Source organism: Micromys minutus (genome assembly GCF_963924665.1).
Source record: "Micromys minutus genome assembly, chromosome: 11".
Lineage (NCBI taxonomy): Eukaryota > Metazoa > Chordata > Mammalia > Rodentia > Muridae > Micromys > Micromys minutus.
This window is the reverse complement of record NC_137980.1, coordinates 59,820,917-59,839,216: the sequence shown is the minus strand read 5'-3', so window position 1 is coordinate 59,839,216 and position 18,300 is coordinate 59,820,917. Positions and strand designations below refer to the sequence as shown.

Genomic DNA, 18,300 nt, shown 5'->3' with positions numbered 1-18,300 from the left:
ACATGGATACAGGACTTCTGGACCTGAATAAATGACACTCTGGGACACATCTCTCACTCAGAGATGCTCGGGGACTGGGACTTTAGACAGTACTCAGATGGTTGGAAACAAAAGGCGGTACAGTGACTGGGATCTTGGGGGCTGAGCTTGACTTAGGGAACAGTTGGCTGGACTGTGGGAACAGGGACATAGTGAATTCAGAAAGACAACATGGCAGCTTTGAGATGCTTTGTCATAGCCTTGTAAACTTTTTGTTCTTCACTGAAAGATTTAATGAATAAATAGAATATGTCTTGTTTGTTTACATGTAATTACTCTTGTCTCAGTTGAATACAGTAGGATGGTCCTTAGCGTAGTTCCAAGTTTCACCCCAAGAAATCCACGACTAACCCTAGTCTCTGGAGTAATCCACAAGAAGACTAGCATTTTTAAGTTACACCCACATAAGCACCAGCATATCAGGGTGTCTTTGACAGGGTTGGGGAGGAAAGAGTTTATTCAGCTTACACTTCCATATTGCTGCTCATCACCAGAAGAAGTCAGGACTGGAACTCAAGCAGGTCAGGAAACAGGAGCTGATGCAGAGGCCATGGAAGGATGTTGCTTACTAGCTTGCTTCTTCCCCTGGCTTGCTCAGCCTTCTGTCTTATAGAACCCAGGTCCACCACCTCAGGGATGGCACCACCCACAATGGGCTGGGCCCTCCCCCCTCCATCACTAGTTGAGAAAATGCCTTACAGCTGGATCTCATGAAGGCATTTCCTCATCCGAAGCTCCTTTCTCTGTGACAACTCCAGCTTGTGTCTTGTTGACACAAAACAAGCCAGTACAGGCAGCAAGCTCATATAATAAAACCTCTGATCAACAGACCTGCTAGGGGATTGAAGTTTCATGACCAGACATGGGACAAGGATTGGTAGCAGGATCTTGGCCTCAGCCAGGCCCTGGGGAAACCCTCAGCCAAAGACAGAATTCACAAAAACAAACGAGCAAACAAAGAACATTAACAACAAGAAAACCTAACAGGTTCTCCATCCTCCTATTCTGAAGCTCAGGGAACCAATGGTCCAAGTCACAAGGACAGAACTACTAGCACCTTGGTAAAACCATGCTGCTCAAACTGCAGAATCTACAGTGCTCCACACTTTGCATGAAATTCCCTGAGGACACCCTGGACTCACAATATGCTGAACAGCTTCCTACCAACTGTCACAATTCACAGTATTGGGAGAGGGATAAAGTTATCAGCTAGAGTGGGGCTCATATGGCTATCTAGGCTGGGCTAAGTTACAGAGAAAGAAAACAAAAATGAACAAAAACAACAAGCCTCTCTCAGGCTCTGTGATGGTTTGCATATGCTTGGACCAGGGAGTGGCACTAGTAGAGGGTGTGGCCTTGTTGGAGGAAGTGTGTCATTCTGGGGACAGGTTTGGAGACACTCCTCCTAGCTGCCTGAGGATAACTCAGTCTGTTCCTGGCTTCCTTTGGATGAATATGTAGACCTTTCATCTCCTGCACCATGCCTGCCTGGATGCTGCCATGCTTCTGCCTTGATACTGGACTGAACCTCTGAACCTGTAAGCCGGCCTCAATTAAATGTTTTAATTTATAAGATTTGCCTTGGTCATGGTGTCTGTTCACAGCAATAAAACCGTAACTAAGACAGGCTCCTTCTTTCTGTCTTCACCCACAACCTGTCCCTCTTCATGTCACGTTTCTTGGTCCGGTTCCTTGGGACCAGTGAACTCACCTAACATTCTCCCACAACAAACATGCTTTCATATTCTTAAAACAAACAACCCATAGATTGGGAGAAATTGCTCACAGGGTAAAAGCACCTGGTGCTTTTGCAGAGGACCAAAGTTTGGTTGCAAAGCTAAAAATCAGATGGCTCTCAAATGGAGCTCAGACTTTAGGTGATAGGATCTTTTCAGGCCTTTGTGGATCCCAGCTTTTACTTGCACTAATATGCACATTGCACATGCAGATATATGCCCAGCTAAAAAATTCTTTAAATTAAAAAAGGACTTAAGTTCACAAAGAAAAAAAAAGGCCCAATAATTTAAAAGGCAATTTTGATCAGTACCAGTTGTGTGGCTCTGTGAACAGAATGTGGAGTTTCAGGTTGGTGAGAAATAGCTTCATTTGCTCTGGGCTCCAGGGTTTGAGTTCCTGCAGCATGGGTGAGTTTGAGAAAACTAGGGAGTTTGTCAATATACGGCATTTATTTCTGCATGTAGTTTATGTGTATTCATATTCTGTTTCCCTTTATGCCGGTATGACAGAAGAAGGCATTAGAATCCTGTAGTTTATGTGTATTCGTATTCTATTTCCCTTTATGCCGGTATGACAGAAGAAGGCATTAGAATCCTGTATGGATGGTTGCGAGCTCCCAGGCACTTGTCTAGAATTGAACTCATGTATCCGAAAGAGCAGCCTGGATTCTTTTCTTTCTATTACATTTCTCCATATTTACATTTCAGATATTATCCCCATTCCCCCAAACCCATCTGCCCTCTCCCTCCCATTGCCTCCATGAAGGTGCTCTCTGTCCCAACCATCCCCTCTCACCTCAGTGCCTTGGCATTCCCTTATACTATGAAAATGAGCCTTGGCTAGATCAAAGGCCTCTCCTCCCATTGATGCCAGAGAATGCTAAGCTCTGCTGCATATGCACTTGGGGCCCGTGGTCTCTCCATGTGAACTCATTGGTTGGTGTTTTAGTTCCTGGAAGCTGTGGTGGGTTTGTTTAGTTGATAATTTTATTCTTCCCATGGGGTTGCAGATCCTTTCAGCTCCTTTAGTCCATTCTCAAGCTCCTCCATTGGGGTCCCTGTGTTCACTCCAATGGTTAACTGCAAGCACCATCCTACGTATCAGTATGGCAGAGCCTCTGAGGAGGCATCCATATTAGGTTCCTGCCAGTAAGCACTACTTGGCATCAACAATAGTGTGTGGGTCTAGTGGCTGCATATGGGATGAGGCAGACTGTGGATGATCTTTTCTCCAATCCCTGTTCCTCTATTTGTCCCTTTCCATTCACTGGATCTCTGAACACCATTAAACAGGTTGTAATAATATACAACAGTCATCTCAGAACCCTACAGATTGAGACTTCTGAGTTGAAACTCAATATCATTCTATTTACTTAGTTTGAAAACCTGATAGGAAAATGCAAGAAACTTCCTCTTGACAGGGAACTAGAGTCCCTCAGCATTTTCTTTCTGGTCTCTCTTGACCTCATCTAATACCTGCTCAGGAATGAAAGACAAACTGTGCAATATATATATATATATATATATATATATATATATATATATATATATATATATATATATATATATATATATAAATGATTTTATAATGTAAACATTAAGCATACATTAATAAGACAGGAGAAAGAAAAGTGTGCAGATGGATGGAGATAAACTAAAATAAATATGACCTATTTATGTCTGTAGGTTCATGTCTGGCTGAAAGAATATTGGTTGTGTAAGTTACATATGCAATTTATCACCTATAAGTACATACTAAGTATAGCCATAAAGCTTCAAAACAATCCTCACAACTTCATCTTATAGCAAGAAATGCAGCACTATAGGCCGGCTGCGTGCTGGTCAGCGCTTAGAGCCACGGGACACGGAGGCGGCGGCTGGTAGAGAAGCTGCTGCAGCGCTGAGGAGACGCGGCACCGGAGCGCAGGCAGCGCAGCGACGTGGACCGCAGGGCGCAGCTCTTCAGCCCTGGCAGGAGGGACCGCAGCTCAGTGCGGCATGGGTACCAAGGGACGCTCTGAGACTGGAGGGGATCCTGGGGCTCTACAGCCAGCCCATCAACTAGGAGCAGGCGTGCACCCTGTGCTTCCCGGGCTGCGGCTCCCTGCGCGCCGCCGGCCGCCGCCAGACACCCTGTCACCTGCGCTCAGCCGCGCAGACCCGCGTCTGGAGGGACAGTGCTGTCACCCTGGCGCCCGCCTGCGGCACGGAGGGAGAGCCGCACCTTCCCTGCCGCCTCCGGTGAGGTCGGGCCCGATGCCCCCTCGCCCAGTGGGAAGTTGGCGGGCGGCCCGGGAGGGTGGGCAGGACTGTGGGACCAGGGCCGGCCGGCCTCGCTGTTTACCTGGGCTGAGCTGGGGATGGTGAGGGCCCAGGAGAGGCTCCTGTGAGGTTCTAGCTGGAAGATGACATCCTTGGGGAAATGAGCTGCTCCTTGGTCGCATTTTGAATTCAGTTTTTGGAAATGGCAGGGAAGCCACGGAGCCCTAGGAATTGTGCTACTCAGGAGAGAAATAGTAGAAATAATGACTCTGGGTACCGAGTGTGAAAAATACGCTCTGGTGGAAAGTACAGGTTTATAAAAAGTAGACAGGCTGTTTAGACGAAATTTCTTTTAGTCTGAGTACCTAAACAGTGACACAGCCAGAAGCTTACTCACGTGTTTTATAGATGGGAAGACTAGTAATAGGTTTCCCCTCTCCAGTTTTATCTCATTCATTCTGTGAGAAGCAAGTCTATTAAAAACAGCAAAACAATCCACCTTCGTCTTTAGAAAGTTGATGGAGGTGTCAAAATGCTTAAGGTGGAAAATGTAATTAGGACAGTCTGTACAACTACATTTCGTGTAAATCCTTCCCTAAATCGAGGGAAACACTCAGTATTATCAGCCCTACTAGAATATTTTCTCATTCTTAGTTCAAGTAAACATAGTTTTACTTACTTATTTAAAGCCATCCAATGTGATATATTAATAACCTCAATGTTGCACTATATTCCGAATACCGTGTGACCTTTTGGTACTCGTGTACCTTGAATGATATTTAAAGCTGACTTTTTGATGTTTTTTTTTTATCTGTTCCCCTCCTTCAAACAAATATCTTTTATTTGATCTATTGTTTGATTTTAGACTTGGCCTTAGAAGATTACAGTTTCAGTTGTAATTTATTTATAAGATGCCATGAAAAGATAACTTTTCCCCCCCCAACAACAAGGCTTTGTTTTGGTCCAAACTTTTGCAGAGGAAAGAGTGTGTGTGGCCTAGCTTCAGAAGAATCTTTGTTTCTATTGAAAGAACAGGCCTGTTTGTGTGTTTCTTTGACAGGCTTGTCAATATGTTCTGTGGTAGGTCCTATGCCTGAGAGTCTCTTTTTGCTCTCTTGTATTATGTGATCTCTTTTGTAGGCAATCTCCAGGATTCCCTCATTCGTGATTTCTTTATTTTATCTATTTCTGTATATAGGGCTTAGACAGTTTGGTTCAATTTTTTCACTTACTCGATTGAGTTTTGCTGTATTTCTTTCAGGGATTTGTTTCATTTTAAGGGCTTCTACCAGTTTGCTTGTGTTTTCCTGTGTTTTTAAGGTTTTTTTTTCCTCTTTACTGAATTCTATCATCAGTGTGAAATTATATTTTTGGTTATAATTTTGTTTTCTACTGTGTTAGGGGACCCAGGGTTTGCTGTGATGGGAGAACTGTGTTCTGATGCTGCCAGATTGCATTGGTGTGTGTTGCTTATGTTCTTCTGTTTGCCTCTCACCATCTGGTCATTGCTGGTGTTAACTGGCCTGTGTCCCTCTGACTGGAGCAGAGGCTTGTAGAGCCTTGTGACCTGGCAGGAAGTGTTGTCCCTTGTTAGAGCAGACCTCCTGTGTCCCTGGATAGCGCAGAGTTGTTTGTGTTCCTGGTTAGGGCACAGTTTCTGGGAGACAGGGGAAGGATCTGCCCCAGTTGCAGATGGAGCTCCAGACTGGAAGAACTACTGGGCTCAAGCAGAGCAGGATAGATCCCATGTATGTTTTGCTCTGTAGGAATCACAGCTGGTGTGGGATTTAAAATGTATATCTCACCTTTGTCCCTGGTTAGGGCAGATCTGGGAGAATGGGAGGGTTGGGTGCAGGGGCAGGATCTGCCTCAGTTACAGATCTGGAAGACAATAAGACTGGGGTGAGGTGACAGCTCTTTAGTGATCTGTGCTGTGAGGGTCTCCATGGTGACATACATATCCAAGTGGGTGAATAACTGGGTCACTGGTTACCACAGACTGGGCTACAGGAAGGCTATACGGTGTGGGAAGGGAGCAGGCATGGTGATCTGCCCTTTGCAGGGGTGAATTCCAGAATGTTACATGATCATTTTTGAGACACCTCTTTTGAGTTTCTGGAAGTCTTTGGCTCACAATCAATGAAGATGGTGGTAACTCTGCCTAGAGTTCATGCCAAAGTTCATTGTGGATTCATGAAACTAGAATATTCTTACATGGTTTTATTACATTAACACTCTCTGGTCATATTAGCCAAGCATGGAGGCTGGAAAAGAGCTAAGGTCCTGTTTAAACACATCTACATGGCCTGGACTTGTGCCTCCCAACACCTTCCCCCAACCACTGAGCAAGTAGGGACAGTAGCGCACAGAGGGCTTCCTAATTCTACTCCCATGCCTTTTTGCAAAAAGTCATTGACAAAGTGATATTTCACTATTGTGTCATCTAACATACATTGGGCACTTGTAAACATCAAGATGAACCAGATGTTTCATTTTTCTTTTTTTAAGGTCCAGCATCAGTTTATTTTTTATTAGATATATTTTATTTACATTTCAGATGCTATCCCCTTTCCTGGATTCCATTCCATAAACCCTCTACTCTACCCTCCTCCTCTTGCTTCTATGTGGGTCCTTCCCAACCCACCCAAACTCCTATTCACCCTCTCCTGGCTCCCTGCCCTGACATTCCCCTATACTATGGCATTGAGTTTTGGAAGTACTAAGGGCTTCTCTTCCATTGATGCCCAACAAGTCCATCTTCTGCTACATATGCAGTTGAACCATCTGTGTGTACTTACTCTTTGGATAGTGACTTAGTCCCTGGGAGCTCTGGTTGGTGGGTTTTGTTGTTCTTATTGGCTGGTAATCCACTTCACTTTCTTCAATCATTTCTAACTCCTCTATTGGAAATCCCATTCTCAGTTCAATGGTTGGCTCCCAGCATCTGCCTCTGTATTTGTCATGTTCTTGCAGAGCCTCTCAGGACACAGCTACATCAGGCTCCTGTCAGCATGCACTTCTTGGCATCAGCAATATTGTCTGGGTTTGGTGGCTGTATATGGGATGGATTACCAGGTGGGACAGTCTCTGGATGGCCTTTGTTTCAGTCTCTGCGACAAACTTTGTCTCTGTACTTTCTCCTCTTAATATTTTTGTTACCTGTTCTAAGAAGGACTGAATCATCTGCATTTTGCTCTTTTTTCTTCTTGAATTCTGTGAATTGTATCTGGGTTAATCACAGCTTTTGGGATAATATCCATGTATCAGTGATTTTACCCTTGCGATTTGGTTACCTTCCTCAGGATGATATTTTCTAGTTCCATCCATTTGCCTAAGAATTTTATGAAGTCATTTTTTTAAAATAGCTGAGTAGTACTTCATTGTGTAAACCTATCACATTTTCTGTATCCATTACTCTGTTGAAGGACATCTGGGTTTTTTCCAGCTTCTGGCTATTATAAATGAGGCTGCTATGAACATGGTGGAGCATGTGTCCTTGTTATACGTTGGAGTATCTTTTGGGTATATGCCCAGGAGTGGAATAGCTGAGTCCTTTCTAAGCAACCTCAAGACTGATTTCCAGATTGGTTGTACTAGCTTGCAATCCCACCAACAATGGAGGAATGTTCCTCTTTCTCCACATCTTCGCCAGCATTGACTGTCACCTGAATATTTTATTTTAACTATTCTGACTGCCTTGAGGTGAAATCTCGGGGTTGTTACAATTTTCATTTCCCTGATGACTAAGGATTTTGAACATTTCTTTAGGTGTTTCTCAGCCATTTGTTATTCCTTGGTTGACAATTTTTTGCTTATCTGTTTCCCATTTTTAATAGGGTTATTTGATTCTCTGGAGTGTAACTTCTGGAGGTCTTTGTATATATTGGATATCATTCCTTTTTCTATATAGAATTGGCAAACATCTTTTACCAATTTCTTTGTTTCCAGTTTGTCCTAATGAGCATGTCCTTTGCCTTACAGAAGCTTCACAATTTTATGAGGTCCCATTGGTTGATTCTTGATCTTCATGCATAAGCCATTCATGTGCTCTTCAGGAAACTTTCCCACTCCCCATGTGTTTGAAGCTCTTCCCCACTTTCTCTTCTATTAGTTTAAATGTATCTGGTTTTATTTGGCGGTTCTTGATCCACTTGGACATGAGCCTTGTACAAGGAGATAAGACTGGATCAATTTACAACATTCTACATGTTGACTGACAGTTCAACCAGCACCATTTGTTGAAAATGCTTTTTCCCCCACTGGATGGTTTTAGCTCCTTTGTTAAAGGTCAAGTGACCATAAGTGTGTGAGTTTATTTCTGGGTCTTCAATTCTATTTCATTGATCTACCTTCCTTTCTCCGTACCAATGCCAGGCAGTTTTTATCATTATTGTTCTGTAATACAACTTGAGGCCAGGGATGCTGATTCCCCTCAGATGTTTCAAGTAAGGACTGTCATTCCTGTGTCCACAGAAGCCCAGTACATGGCACACACCTAATGAGAGTGAGTAAGAATTACTTAACCCTGTAAGACTGCCATTTATTCAACCTGTCAAGAGACTTCCAGGATGTATGGCTGGGTTTATCTTTAGCCCACTCCAGGACAGTATGTGCCAAGGAATCCTAGATACCCTGCAAAGAGGTTTCCACCATCCAGGCTTCTTGTTTAAATAAATGGTTTCTGAAGATTCATTCCATTGTAGCAGGATGGTCACCTAGTATGCTCCCCAGCTTACCTAGACCCAAGGGTATCAGGAAAAATGGAGCAGCACACCCTGGCTGACAAGTCTCTGTGCTGGAATAGCTTAAAACTATAAGAAGGTTTCTATTTGTTTGTTTTAGGGTTTCTTAATTAGAAATATATACAAAGCTGCTCAGAGGTGGCTCATGCCTTATTCCCAGCACTCAGGAGGTGTTTTAAGAATTGATGTTTTTGTTCTTTTTCTCTTGGTTGTGTTTTTGGATTTTCTTTTATATCCGAACATCAGATACTAGTTCAGAACTAGTCCAGCTCATGTTCTGTAAGGCCCTATCAGTCATATTAATCAATGCTTTTTTTCTGGTCACCTATACTACAGACAATCCCATTATTCATTTCAAATAAGAAAAACATCATAGGAAAGGTACTTAACCTGTTTAAACTCACATAACCAATATATCATGACTGTGGACTGACATCACAGTCTTTTGGATTTCCTGGGACTCCTTTTGTTTAGAGGACATTGATAAGTGACTATGAAAGTTGTAACCTTCAATTTCCATGATAAATTCAGAAGCAATAGCCCTCTCTCATCATCAGAGCCATGCCCATCTTGTTTCTGTGTCAGCCTACATTTCGTGCTCTGACATGTCCTAGTATCATTTTTGGCACATAATTCAAAATTTGTTTAGTGTTTCCACAGTATATTTGGCTCCACTGGTCAAATCCTCTACAACCAGCAAACTTTATAGCTTTGTAAGACATTCTCAAATACATACACACACACGCACACACACAAGAAGGCACTCACATAAAAAATAAATATATAACTGTATATGTGTATATAATATACAATTTGGTTTTAATTTGCCACACAAATTTTCCAGAGATACTGAGAATTTAGAAGGACTTGGCCAATCTTCCTAATCTTTTATGCTGTATGCTTTTATGAGTCAAGAAAGTCTTCTTTTTGTGGTGGGAGTTTACTTGAAGAAAATTATTTTAATTTTTATCTAGAGGTAGCCTAAGCCCCAAGGATCAGGATGAATTCATTACCTGTCTTTGGGTTACGGTACTGAACCATACTTTGTTGACAATCTTCAAATGTGGCTGTGGAGCCACACTGATACTGAGCCTTGTTAGCAATTTGGTCCTGACAGTCAAGAAGCTGTTGTCAGGTGCAGTTGGTTTGTACAGGCAGAGCAGACATGGAGCTGGAGAATAGAACAGGATGTGTGGGATGACTATTGAATGGAACACCTGGAGAAAGAAAGCTGGTTTGACAGAGAAACAGGAATTTGATCCTTCTGGCATAAGTCCTTTAGTCCTTCACTAGACAACTGGAAAGGTCTCATTGTTGCTCCACTGCTGGCTTTGATTTAGCTGCCTATAGTCTAATCTCAGAGTCTTAGTTCATAAGAAGGACTCTTGGTATTCTTCTTGGAAATTCTTTGGTCCAAACCTAAGTTACTGGTGTAGATTGTCCTGAAGCTGTTTGTATTTTCATGTTAATTCCACTTCCCCAAGAAGGGCTGCCTAGTACAGTATCAAGGAGTGGCTTCATCTGAACTTTTTCATTTTAATTAATCAAATAAAAGAAAGCTAGTGACTGGGCTGGGTGAGGGAGGTAAAGAGAGAGGAGGTCTGAGGACGAGGGTGGAGGTCATGGAAACGTGGAGATTCACAAAGACTAGGTAGACCCAGGTGAGATTGATTGGCTTTAAATAGCTATGAACATTAGGGAATTTATAAGTCTAATAACTCATATAGAAGGGCAGTTTGTATCTTTGTCTATTTGATGTAATCTTGCTGTGTAGTGGGTTTGTGGATTGAGAGTTGAATATATACACCTGTATGAAAAGCTATCGGGCTGTAGAATTGTATTTATGTAAGATTTTGAGGTACAGAAACACCCGGGGACAGAGGCAGAGAACAGGTGGTAGAAAACTGCCAGGGAAGGGAGTTGTGCTAAAGGAGTGAGATCCGGGTGATGGCTTGGAACTGGCGACAGAGGTATGCAAGGCTCTGAACTAAAACCGGGCCTGAGGAGTGAGATCTCAGGGCTGATAAAGAGATAAGCCATTTATATTTTTTAATATATACTGCAACATACTGGTATCCACAAAGTTGGACACACTGTCTACATGGAAAATATAACACCCTTTGTAGCTCTGGCTGGGTGGGAACTCATTATGAAGCCTAAGCCCTATGCAACTTACAGAGAACCATTTCTGAATGATAGTTCAGAATAAAAAGGTTCCTATGATTGAAAAGTTGAAGATCACATTTTTATTCAAAAGGATAATTTGTCAATGATTTTTACCATCTAATGAGAAACATTTTTTTTCTTTGAATTTGTTAACATAGTGGATTAAGTTGATGGATTTTGTATATCAACTCATTCTTGCATACTGATGTCTCTGTCACATATGTAGCCTTTTCTGTCTTCAGTGGAAGAGGATGCATCTAATTCTGTAGAGAATTTTTGCCCCAAAAGAAGGATGATGTAAGGTAGGGGGTGGCTAAGAGAGGGCAGAACACTGTCTCAGAAGTGAAGGTAAGAGGGAATGGGGTGTAGCACTCTAGCAGGAAGGACTTGGAGGAAGGCAACATTTTCATTCTATTCAATAGAGGCTTAATAGGATAGTCATTGATTACAATGTATAGCCTTGCAAAATAGCAAATCAATTACAGGACAATAGATAACAAAAAATTAACCAAACTTGAAACTGAAAGAAAGAAAACAAAACACCCATAACAATCAAATCTCTAACCAAAAACCAAACACAATTTACCTGCACAAACCTACCCCCTGTGGCTGGCTTTGGAATCATAGTGTGAAGGGAGTCACTGATGGCAATAATCTTTTCAAGATGAAGGTAGCCATGCCTCTTAGGGGGCTTAATGATCCAAGACTAAGCATGAGACATTTTACAGGCTTTGCCTCAAAGTCTTTCAGATTCTCTTGACTGATCTCCATGAACCTATTCTTGAGGACCCATCAAGACAAACAACCAATTATACTCTCAGACTCCTCTTGGATGGCCAGCAGCTCTGATGTGCCTCAGCACTGCTCTGAACCCCACTCAGGTGGGCATTCAGCAAGCAGGGAATTCTTTCTTTGTGGAAACTCACTTCTTTTTTTCTACATGGACCAAAGCAGCTACTTAGTTGAAATCTTTCCATTTCTAACGAGATAAACATTATTTACCTAATATGTACCAAAAAATTTGTAGCCTACACTTTCTAGCAGCTAAAGTCTCACTGAAGCTTTTTTCCTGAATTCCATAACTTACTCATTTTCCTAACACATCCTGCACATAATTCTGCTTGTCTGGATGGAGTGCTTCTTTCTTAGCCCTGAACTTGATGCTAAGTTTTATGCATCGAAGGCTTTAACTATTCACAAGTCTCTGCTTTTCATATTAAGCTGTTGAAAGTGACATTTCTTAGATTCTCTGCTTAAAGAATTCCTAAAGCTCTTACTGTCCCTATAGAGTTATGTGCAATAATGACTTGGTACAGTCCTATAACCTAGAGAACTGAGCAACTGCAGGCACACAGGTAAAAACTGAGCCAGGTTAAAAAAAAAGAAAAGAAAAAGCCTTTTGGTAGTGTTTTGACTGTTGCTCTTTTCAGATCATTCCTCTTAAAAGTTAAAATGTAATCATTAATCATCCATAAGATTAATCAACAGAGTAATATGAATCATGAATTCTTTCCCTGACACTGGATTTACCTTACCTGTGGATTCTTCACTTCATATCCTGGATAAATCCTGCATGCCAGAAAGCAAGTCAGTGATTCATAGGAAATAGGTTGGTGTCTACCTCCTTCCATGGAAAGTCATGCTGCATGTTTTAGAAGCATGAATCTGCAAAGGCAGCACTGCTCTTTTACATGCTTCTTTAACATCCAGCTGCCCAAGACAACATCATTTTCTGATAACTCTGACGAACAATTTAACCACATAATTTTCACCTTTATTTTCTCAACTGGAATTCATGGCTTCATAGTGAATAATTGGTCCTCAGAATCTGTTTTTTTTTTTTTTTTTGTTGTTGTTGTTGTTGTTGTTGTTTTGTTTTTTGTTTTGTTTTGTTTTTTCCAAAAATCCAGAGAAAGTGTTCATTGTTCTGAAAACCCAAATTATCATTTTCTTGACTTTTTTGTCATCTGAGGGTCATGTCCAAATCTCATCAACTTCAGGCAAATGACTGGGGACAAGCTCAGGCCATGCCCCTGAAGATCATGTTTGCTGCAACATCCACCAGCAATGTATGAGGATGTTCATTTCTCCCAACCCTCCCTGAGGCTGATTTTTGAATAACAGCAATTGCAGCGTGGTACAGGCAGAACACAGGGTGAGTGTTTTAGACTATCATGAGCCTAAGGGTCTGTCAGAGGCAGACCTTGTTATTGCACCTCAGCATAGCTCTGGGGCATCTGCTGTTTGCAGATGCAACTCCAAGCAACACAATCTTTCAAATAATAAAATCCAGGCAAAACTACAAGACTAAGGATAAGTGTGTCAAGCTTATGGAAAGCTGGAAAAAATCTTGTAGCAGGCAATGAGGAAAACAAACCAGGAGACTGAGAATATATATTGGGCCACCTGACCTTCCAATAGTCAGGCACTCTTCACTAAGAGCAGAAAAGGGACAGGAACCCTTTGGTAGCCTTTCTTATCTCTCAGTCACATGGATTTTATAAGGCAGCCTGCTCCTGACCACCCTGTTAGACAGTCCTTTGGTTTATATGCAGATAAATAGTTTTGCCTCTACAAATACTTGAAAATATGATGTTACGATGCTTTTAATTCTAGGAACCTGTTTGCACATGCAGAATGATGGCTGCTGCATGTGATGTTTGGTGGATGCACACTGAAATAACAGAGTGCTTTTTTACAGTAAGTTTATGGCTACCATCATTTAAGATGTTTCAGGAGCAAATGAACTTACATATGCGTAGACACAGGAAAGGGTACATGTCTGCATGCACGAGCACGAGTGCGCGCACACACACACACACACACACACACACACACACACACACACACACACACACCCATAAAAGATGACTGTGTTCCAGCACCTTTCCTGAAGTATGTAGGGGTAGTGAGACCTACGCTGTGTACAAGCTGCTGAGACTCAGCCATGCTCTGCTGCCCAGACTCACACTTTTTTCCTCTTCAGGTGCTTTTTCTATACTGAGACCCACTGATTCTACAGGTAAGTTAGAAGGTCTACACAGCTAAGCTGGAAAACACAAAACCAAGTTTTAAAGAAAGAGAGTCCAAAGAAAAGCCTCCATCAAAGTCCCCTCCCCTACCTTCCTTGGCCAAGTAGCAGCAGAGGAAGCCACTAACCCATGATCAATATTCAGTACCCTTTTAACACATTACAGTGCATATGATAGTGAAAGATCCCTAATGCCTTCCAAAGGAGGCTAGTGAATTAACCTGGAATGATTTTTCTGACATGCCGCATTGTGCACAACTACCAGAGACAAAGCCATGCCCATGATATCCTCCGCAGCCTAATATCAACAGAGGGTTGCACTGTAAGATCTTATGCATCCTTACAGTGTGACCAGTGAGATAAACCAATAATTTCCAGGGAGTTATCTCTGTGCAGGAAAAATCGTCTATATTTTTTTAAACACCTGTGTGGCTTGACCTCCATATTGATTTCCAAACATTACAAAACAGCAAAAATGTAAAAAATGTAGAGAAAGCCATTGTGTGCTTACATTCTGGGCAGTTAAACATTGTAGCAATTAGTTGAGGCAAAACAACACAGGGAACCCTACCCAGGAGGTGACCAGATGCAAAGTCTGCTGTCTATCCAGCTTAACCAAGGAGGGAATTTCAAAGTTAGGGAGAGGCCAGGGTTCTAAGGACTAAGCCAGAGAATGACTGGACTAAACTAAATATCATTAACTGGCTTCCCAACCCACCCACCAAGATACAGATTGATATGCACGTGCATACCACATACAAACACACACACACACACACACACACACACACACACACACACCAACCACAGAAACCATGAATGAACAGAAAGCACTGAAGACACCATTCTTGTAGAGGAACACCTGAATTTAATGTTCCAAGTGAGACCCAGAACTCTGCTATCCAGCCACTTGCTGCCTGAAAATGCCGAGGAAACACACTTTTTGGTCAAAGTTTGTTGAGGTAATTGGAGAAAATTTTCTTTTTCAGCATCAGTTCTCTCACAACACTGCTCAGCATGTGAGGTGACTTCCAATACCCTGGTCATCCAGACAGCTCCAGAATATAAGCACCAGGAAAGAACTCCCCAGCACCACTCCTAGAAAACTGACAATTATTCCAGCTCTGTCACTATGAAAAAGATTCAGGCAGGAAGAAGAGAGCATTTGCATTGCAAAGAGAGAAAGAACACAAGTCTCCCATCCTCCAAGAAAGACAACAATGAGATCCACTTAATGGGCATTTACACTGGGCTCTGATCTTGCAAGTTGCTTCCTACTTGTAACCTCACATGAGCTTTGCAAAGAAAATGAGCTACTGGCCCTGACTTCATTACTCAAAGCTCTGTGCTACTCTGAAGGAGGCTCCCACAAAGCATTTCTCTAAAGGAGGCTTCCACAAAGCATTCCTATAACATGTAAGTGTATAATGTATTGTAGAGTAAAAGGTTGTCAAAGGACACTGATTCCTTGCCCTAGGGATTTCCTCTGCAGGAAATCGCTCCCAGGAAATCCCACCCAGGAAATCCACTTTCTTGAGATTTGAGTTCCCAAAATACCACAGAAGGTCTGGATGACCTCTGTGGAATGTTTCAACGCCCTAGGTGTGCCCGGGGTTGTACTGATAAAAAGTGTATGATTCTTCCCCTTTGAATTTCCTCATTGCCCCTTTGAATTTCCTCATTCCCCCTATCCTCCCCCTCCTTTGTGATTTTTGCCTTTATAAGCCCGTTACAAGTTCAGGCCGGGGTCGAACTCCTCTACCCCTGCGTGGTGTATGAGTCTCGACCCCAGCATGCTGGCCTGAGATCTCACTCTTTCACTTTCAATAAACTTCCTCATGCGATTGCAGCAAGTCTGGTCTCGGTGCCTCGCTGGGTGCGCGCCTCTCCTGAGCTTTGACTGAGGGTCTCCCTTCGGAGGTCTTTCATTATGTATGTATGTTAGTGTGTGATGTGTGATCAACCAGTCTCCCTCAATGAAATTCATCTTCTATTTGAGCATGAGGATTTGCTTGCCTATCCTCCAGTTTCTTGCAAGAGGCTAACACCACAGGCAGTCTTGTAAATGATCACATAAATGAACAACTGGATGAGACATAGTAGAGCACCTGGATAAGGAGGAAGATGGTTAGTTACATGGGTTTACAGTTAGACATGAGGACAACCTGCCCGGGTGTTTCATTCATCCTACCTGCTGCTCTTTATCACATAGGTCATAGAACTTCACGCTGGCCTCCCCATAAAGTCCCCATGAATCTTCACAGGACTCTTCCAGAGCAATCTGTTCCCCTCACAGCTTTCTGTGCTAATTTCATGATATCTTTACTTTGTGCTTCAACTCACTCAGGAAGTGGCAGTACCTGATGATTAATTACAAACAAAAAAATGGTAAATCCTAGCCAGCTTCCATTTGTCTCCAACTCCTCCAAGTACCATCATCCCAGGACCCCTAAGTCACCATCCAGGCAGCACATACCAGCTGGTCCAAGACCCTGACACCTACACAGCAGAGGATGCCCAGGAATGGCCTCGATGTGAGAAGATGAAGTTATTCTTTGAAAGACTTGAGACCCTACAGAGTGGAGAGGCCTGGTAGGGTATGAAGGTGTCAGGGGGTGTGAACATCTCACTGGAGATGGGGGAATAGGCTGGATGAGGACCAGACCAGGAGGAGGATAAGGATTGGACTGTAAAGAAAGTTAATGGCCATAATAACAATAAATGAATGAATAGATAAATAAATGAATGAATGGATATATTTTTTGATTTGCGAATGCATATACAGATACAAGTATAAATTAATTCATGTGTTTATGTGCCGTGTGTGTGTGTGTGTGTGTGTGTAGATTCCTACCAACTTGTATGTTTTGCTGGTTGTACAGGATTGGAATAATCAAGCCAAAGATACTATAAAATTCTAAAAATTTTGCCCTCACATGTCAAATGATATTAGTGCACAACAGAGCACAGGATGTAGACTGAAAAGAGAAACATAGGAGAGGTCATGTTTCTGACTGATGGAGGCATGGCTCCAGGTTCTCAGTTGATCTGTAAAATTTCAGGATTCTCACTGCCTTAGTGACCTCTCAAAAAATTAAAACAAGAAAACCTTAGGAAATGCAAAAGATTGGATGGGCTGTCATATAGTCATGATATCTTGCTTATATGAGAGCACACAGATTAACTAACTTTTCCATTACTGTTTTCTTAATTGAAAATAAATAATAGGATTATCTGTGGAGTGGTTAGTAAGAATAAAAGCATTGACTAATATGAATAATAGGGCTCCCAGAGGGCTTAACATTTTCACTACAGAGCTGTGGGGATAAAAAAAATTACCCAATCAAAATAATGGGAACAAGAACAATTTAAAAATTTTTTGCATTCTGAGATTAAAAGCATATACCATGGTTAGCATACGGCAAAAAGGAGAAAGCAAGTCCTCTAACCAGATCCTGATGGAGTGCAAAGGTTGTTCACTGGAAAAGAAGAAGAGTAGAAGTAAAATTAAATAAAAGATATGTACATGCTATACACATGTTCTACAATGCAAACATGCTACATATAATGAACAATTTTATTATAATTTACACTGTATATTGTCCTTCCCAGTCTTTTGAAAATTTAGTCAAAGCCATTTGAACATTGTTGGTGTATTCGGTCTGCCAGTCTGCAGACTTCACTACATAAACCATATTCACAATTACACAGTATTTTTCACATTAGTTTGTTCAGTTTAGACTCATGAAAAAGAGTTCAAATTGATGTTTTTATTATTTTTATGTACTCTCCAAATCCTTTCACTTTTCTTTATTTAAATTAATTTCCTTTATTGTTATTAACTGGTCTATATTAAATTTTGTTCCATAGTTCCAAAAACAAGCATATGCCAATTCTGACAAGTTTGTAGGAATTTCTAATGAACAAACAAATAAACAAAATCTTATTACAGTTCTAGCGGTTGCAGCAGAGAGAGCTGTGAGCTAGTGTGTGCTGCTTCCTTTTCCAGATACTCAGGCCCTCAGACCTACACCAAGTGAGTTGAACCTAAGAGCACCTTAGTTGCCCTTCTTGCTGTCAAGACAGGATTCTGATTCTACAGGAATATCTTCCTTTAGCAACAAGGAGCCTGTATGTAGGAGGCTGCTTGGTGGGTCCTCTGGACCCTGAATGCTGTAGTCAGGTGAAACCTAGCCCAGCTATATCTTTTAGAAATGCCAGCCAGGTGTTTGAGGAAGTTTCTGGTGTGGTGGAGGACCTGCAATGGCTGAAAAAATGGCTGCCCCCAGAGGGAAAAGGATAGATCTTGGAGGCCTATGGCCTC

The 18,300-nt window shown here is 42.0% G+C and overlaps 1 pseudogene across 1 annotated transcript in view; it reads left to right on the top strand.

Annotated features, from left to right (window-relative positions):
- Positions 1–3,773: 3,773 nt before the first annotated feature.
- Positions 3,774–18,300, top strand: part of LOC308427480 (exosome complex component MTR3-like) — a 65,348-nt pseudogene continuing 50,821 nt past the window's right edge. The window contains exon 1 of the transcript in view: positions 3,774–4,016. The product of the transcript in view is annotated as an exosome complex component MTR3-like (transcript). The remainder of the gene's footprint in view (positions 4,017–18,300) is intronic.